At 42.0% G+C, this 6,000-nt stretch overlaps 1 long non-coding RNA gene across 3 annotated transcripts in view; it reads right to left on the bottom strand.

Annotated features, from left to right (window-relative positions):
* Positions 1-142: 142 nt before the first annotated feature.
* Positions 143-6,000, bottom strand: part of LOC117882048 — a 37,979-nt gene continuing 32,121 nt past the window's right edge. For all 3 annotated transcript variants that reach the window (XR_004646925.1, XR_004646924.1, XR_004646923.1), the window contains one exon: positions 143-723. This is a non-coding gene — a long non-coding RNA (uncharacterized LOC117882048). The remainder of the gene's footprint in view (positions 724-6,000) is intronic.

Here is a 6,000-nt window from a genome sequence, read left to right as displayed (position 1 = left end):
AAGCAGCAAAGAGTCCTGTGGCACCTTATAGACTAACAGACGTATAGGAGCATGAGCTTTCGTGGGTGAATACCCACTTCTTCGGATGCATGGGTGGGTATTCACCCACGAAAGAGCATGCTCCTATACGTCTGTTAGTCTATAAGGTGCCACAGGACTCTTTGCTGCTTTTACAGATCCAGACTAACATGGCTACCCCTTTGATACATTAGGAAGGTTAGTCGGTATGGCTATACTGGCAAAAATTTTCTACTGTAGATTTGGCCTTCGTCACTGGTTTGAAATGAACTGAGGATAATTAGCAAAATTCACTTTCACCTGCTATTTGTTTGGTGGTCTCTATAGTTTTGGCTGTAGAGCTTATTTTGTACAATGATCAGCAAAGAGTAAAAGAGCACAGCTGTTCACAATGATGTAGGTGTTGGTGTAGACACTGCTCAGCCTGTTGCAGCATCTTGTCAAGAAGATTTGGCTACATTAGATGTTGAAGGTGGTGCAACAGCATCCATTGACGAAGATTAGGTACAGACTGTGTGTTAAAGTACACATGCCACCTCATAAAACCTACCACCTCTGGACCAACTGTTGGCAGCAATCTCTGCAGAGAAGCCAGGGACTGAATGAGCCATCAGGACTGAATTTCCTCTTCCCCACAGAGGAGGTCTTCCAGGAAGGAGATGGAACACTGAAGTTGGATGGGGGAAAGCTTGTACTCCACCGATTCTATGGGGAAATGGAGAACTTCAGTTTCCTAAGCCATCAGCTCAACAACTTTCATAAGCACTAAATCACTTAGAAAATGTATGTATTTTCCTAATATAATATGTAATAATATGAGTGCTCAGCTCACTCAGATAAGAGAAACTTATTTTTTGATGTTAACTTAATTATATTACATTTTGCCGGTATATGTATTTTGTGGATAAATATTTATTCTATATTTTGTTATTTTTTAAATAGTGAATAAAATTGTTCTGCCTCTCAACAAATTTGCTTCTGTACACGTTCATGTCTAGCAATTGCCAAATCAATTATGTGAATTAGACTCCTGGTTTTTGAGAAGCCTGAGTAAAGTTGTTGCTAGAGTTAGTTTTTAGGGAGGCACAGATTAAGCAATAGGCAACAATAGGATGTACACTATGGTGCCTGCTTTGAGTGCATTGTGAGGCAGGAGACAAACTGCCTGCAGCTACCAGCAGCAATAGCTGATCATTGCACTTAGCAGAGCCATCCAAGAGATGAGAGGTTCTCCACTGGTGGCCTACAGAACATGGACACGTGTTGATGAGCCAGGAAGACCTGGCTAGTCACATGTTATTGGATCCTCTTCCTCCTTTCCGGCTCTTAAAGTGGGAGGGGAAGTGATCCACATGACAATCCTGCTACAAGATGTGCCCCCATCCAGTGATAAAGTTTCAGGTCCTTTGGAACAGGTAAAAGCAAATGGCCCTGCTGTTATATGCCCACCCTCAAACTCAAGAACTGCCAATATTTTAACAAAGGTCTCTGTCACAGAGTGATTGGCTCCTTTAAGAGGTAACTGGTCCATCCCTGCACATGACTCATTCATCTCTCCTCCCCAGATGGGGAAAATTAGTGTAGTGACCTGACAGGAAGGTCGTGTGGTTAAATCAGTCCACCCTGGAGACAAATGAGATGCCTCCTGAAAGACAAAGAAGGGAGACTGCAAGAAGGAAGGCTGTCGGACCCCAGAACCAAGGAGTAAAACCTTGCAGAATCACAGCACAGGAGGGCTATGGGGCCCCAGAAGCATGGACAAGATATCTTGGGACTGAGGGGCCAAAGAGTCTTTATTCTGAAAAGACTTAGCAAATAAGACCCCATAAAGGGGGATCTTACTTTAAGTATTCTGGCTTGTGAGCAAATTATTGCAACAATCATGAGGGAGCTCAGGGTGGGATGGCAGCAGTGCCATGAGGTGCCACAAGGGGCCATGCTCGGGGATGGCACCCTGCTAGTCTCCCCAACAAATCCTTGAATGTAGCCTTCAGTATATGCTATGTAGCAGGTTGGCAGATGCTGCAGAAAGGAGTGAAGACTAGAGTCAATTCATTTAAAGAAAAATGCTTTCTTACACCCACAATAAGGCAAGAGGCTGCACCATTGGGCAACAAACTCCTGGAAATAGCTTCAGTGGGTCCCTGAGAGCTGTACTGAGTTTGTTGGTAAATTTAGCACAGCCTGACAGCATCCAACTTGTGTAGCTGGAAGTATGGGACGGGGATGATGAACATGTGGGGAATTCAGAGGATCCACTCCTCTGAGAAAAGTTTGGAAAAATCCCCGCCACTTTGTGCAATCTGGTCAATTCCAAGGGCAAATTTTTTTGCAAGATTCTTAGGAGACCCAAGGGTGAGTTGTCTCTGGCATAGATAACTAAGCAGCATCCAGAGAGGGGTTGAAGTCCACCAAACAAGGACTGAGTGGTAGAAGCTTAATGCAGTGCTCCTATGAGCCATTCTATCACATTACTGCTTTGTAGCACAAAATAGTCCTATGAAAGGAGATTGGAAAACAGCAGGGGAGTGTTCTGCTGTTGGAAGTTAAACTAAGACATATTGATTATGAGTTTGTTACTTATCTCCTTTCATTGTTTGAAATTGGCTGGGAGTTGGTGTACAGCTCTGACATCTCTAAAAGACCACAGCAAAGGCCGTCAGAGCCTGGTTTAGGTCAAGCAGGGCTTGATTTTTAAATATCATGTTCATGTGGAATTGCAAAAACATGTTTAATTTTCTGCATGTCCTTACTGTGACTGGGAATACAAGCCAGATTTTTGTGTGCACAAATGGCCACCCTCATAAACATTACTACCAGAATGGTTCAGAATACAACATCCATGCTTTTCTGCAGAAATGATTTGATTAGATCCTTTTATTTGTTTCACCCAAGAGGTAATAGATTCCCAATACTCTCCTTGAATCTGGACACAACAAATCCTTGTTTATCATATCTCTTCTGGGTTAGCATTGGGCCACTTCTTTCCATGTTCTGGTTATGTGATGATATATCTTCTTCCTTAAGGAGAGCTGAATTACTCTTGCAGTTGTGCAAGTCTCCTACCATTCTGAGGTATTGCTATTATGAAGTATAGTATACTCAAGGCAGGAGGTGCCATTGTCAGGGAAAGGCCCAGAATCAGATAGAATTTAATTAGAAAGTTATCAGTAATAATGACTCAGTGGGAATACTTTTCCCCCAGCTCTATACACAATATATAAAGAAAGAAAAATCCCAAACACTGCACTGAACCAAATACCCCTAAACTTTGGACAGGGTCAAATGGGACTTAGTCACCTAACCTGCTTATGTGTTCTTGATGTTTATGTATCCCACTAGGCCTCTATCTGCATCTTTAGGTATCTAAATACCTCTGAAAATCTGGCCTTTAGGAGCCTACATTCCATTTTGACAAGTGACTGAAGCATTTAGGAACCTAGGTCACTTAGCCACTTTTAAAAATGTTACTCCTAGTCAGTGATTCGTGGTGTCAAGAATACAACCGCAAGAGACTCTTGTGCTAAAAGTGATAGGTAGATCTATCTTGGATGCTTCTAAGATGCCATGGTATCTAAACCCTATGGGAGGGGCAGGTCAAAGGGGTGATATTTGTTAAACTTGTCAGTAGATCCAAAACCATACCAGAGCTGTTTAAATCCACTGATCATTCACAATCATCTCTAGAGATCAGATAAACTGATCAGAAGTAACTTTATCAATAGGATACTTCAAAGCATGCTTAAATAAACATTTCAAGTGCTCATCTTTCAGTCTGAAGTACCTAAGTCAGTTGAAAACACATTTGCAAAAACCTATTAAAACAAACACTGCCACCATTAATTCTGGGGCATTTAACCATCTCTATCAATCTTTAGCAGGTGGATAAAGGGCTAGTAAGTTGAAGTTGAGCCTTATCACTTAAATCAGTGTTTCCCAAACTTGGGACGCCACTTGTGTAGGGAAAGCCCCTGGCGGGCTGGGCCGGTTTGTTTACCTGCCGCATCCACAGGTTCAGCCGATTGCGGCTCCCAGTGGCCGTGGTTTGCTGCTCCAGGCCAATGGGAGCTGCTGGAAGCGGCACGGGCCAAGGGACGTACTGGCCGCCGCTTCCAGCAGCTCCAATTGGCCTGGAGCAGCGAACCGCGGCCACTGGGAGCTGCGATCGGCCGAACCTGCGGACGTGGCAGGTAAACAAACCAGCCTGGCCCGCCAGGGGCTTTCCCTACACAAGCAGCGTCCCAAGTTTGGGAAACACTGACTTAAATAATCAAATGGATTTGGAGAATGGGAACAAAACTATTATGGGGCAAAATCAAAAGGGCAGTGTCAACTTGACTTTTTTTAAATGGACTAATTTAAAACATTGCAGTTCCTGTTTGAGCACTGTTCAAATGGTGGCCCTGATTCAACAAATTCCTTAAGCATATACCTAACCTAACCTAAAGCATGTAAGTGGTCCCACTACAGTCATTTAAATTAAGCACCTCACTCAGTACGTTGCTGAATCCGGATCAGTCTGTTTTCCGAATATGTATATTTTAAAATTCTTTCAAAATAGTTTTTATACAGATTATTTCAGCTCTGGTGATATTTATAAGGGTCTTCTCAGCAAGAGAGAGACTATATAGGAGAACCTAGTGACACTGATTACCCAGAAACTGCACAGAGTTTAAAAAACAAAACACCACACAGAATTCTGGGGAAAAAAAGGGGGGCGTTTTCATTACCATCTTTCAGTTATCTTATGTGTCACTAGAATTTTCAAGGAAATGTGATTATCAGACAGCAGCCATTTCACATTACCAGAATTAGCATTTGCCTGTGCTATGTTAGAAGGCAATAGGGGAGAATGAGGGAGATCTCTATAATATTTTTATGATTATTATATGCACATCAGTTTACCTGCTTGATATTATTCTGTATGGGTTACATCAAAGGAGTTACATCAAAGGACACTGTTAGGGAAAAAACAACATGCAACAAAACAATGACAGAGATCGAATTCCTCCACAGAGAATACCAAGGATCCTTAGGAGAACAATGGAGGACTATTAATTGGGAAATGCCCACCTAACTGGTTCCAGCCAATTAAGTAGATTTGTTTTTTCAAAGCCAGAGCCTAGGCTCAAAGGGACACAAAATCATTAAAACCCTTTTGAGAGGAAGCTGGGAGCAGGCAGCAGGTGCTCGAAGGGAGAATGCAGTAGTGTAGCCTGTTGGGTGAATAAACAATACATGTTTCAGAGGGTTAGCTGTGTTAGTCTGTATCAGCAAAAAAAATGAGGAGTCCTTCTGGCACCTTAGAGACTAACAAATTTATTTGGGCATAAGCTTTCATGGGCTAAAACCCATTTAATCTACACAAAGAATAAATGGGCACAAATCAGACATCAAGAATTGTAACATTCAAAAACCAGTAGGAGAACACTTCAATCTCCCTGCACACTCAATAAGAGACTTATTGAGTTCTTCAAAAAAAAAAAAAAAAAAAAAACCCCTTCAAAAACAGATTCCAATGAGAAACTGCAGAACTGGAATTAATTTGCAAACTGGACACCATCAAATTAGGACTGAATAAAGACTGGGAGTGGCTGGGTCACTACAAAAAGTAATTTTCCCCACTGCTGATACTCACACCTTTTTGTCAACTGTTGAAAATGGGCAATGTTTAGCTTGATTGCATTGGCCTTGTTAGACTACAAAAGTAATTTTCCTCCTTTGATATTCACCCCTTCTTGTCACCTGTTGAGAATAGGCCACTTCCACCTTAATTAAATTAGCCTCGTTAGCACTGATTCCCCACTTGGTAAGGCAACTGCCATCTTTTCATGTGCTATAATTTAGATACCTGCTGCTTTCTGTATTTTTCACTCCATGCATCTGATGAAGTGGGTTCTAGCCCATGAAAGCTTATGCCCAAATAAATTTGTTAGACGTTAAGGTGCCACAAGGACTCCTTGTTGTTTAAACAATACATGT

The sequence above is a fragment of the Trachemys scripta genome, chromosome 8 (genome assembly GCF_013100865.1).
Source record: "Trachemys scripta elegans isolate TJP31775 chromosome 8, CAS_Tse_1.0, whole genome shotgun sequence".
NCBI classification, from domain to species: domain Eukaryota; kingdom Metazoa; phylum Chordata; order Testudines; family Emydidae; genus Trachemys; species Trachemys scripta.
The sequence above is the reverse complement of the archived record's forward strand: the minus strand, read 5'-3'. Positions and strand labels throughout refer to the sequence as shown.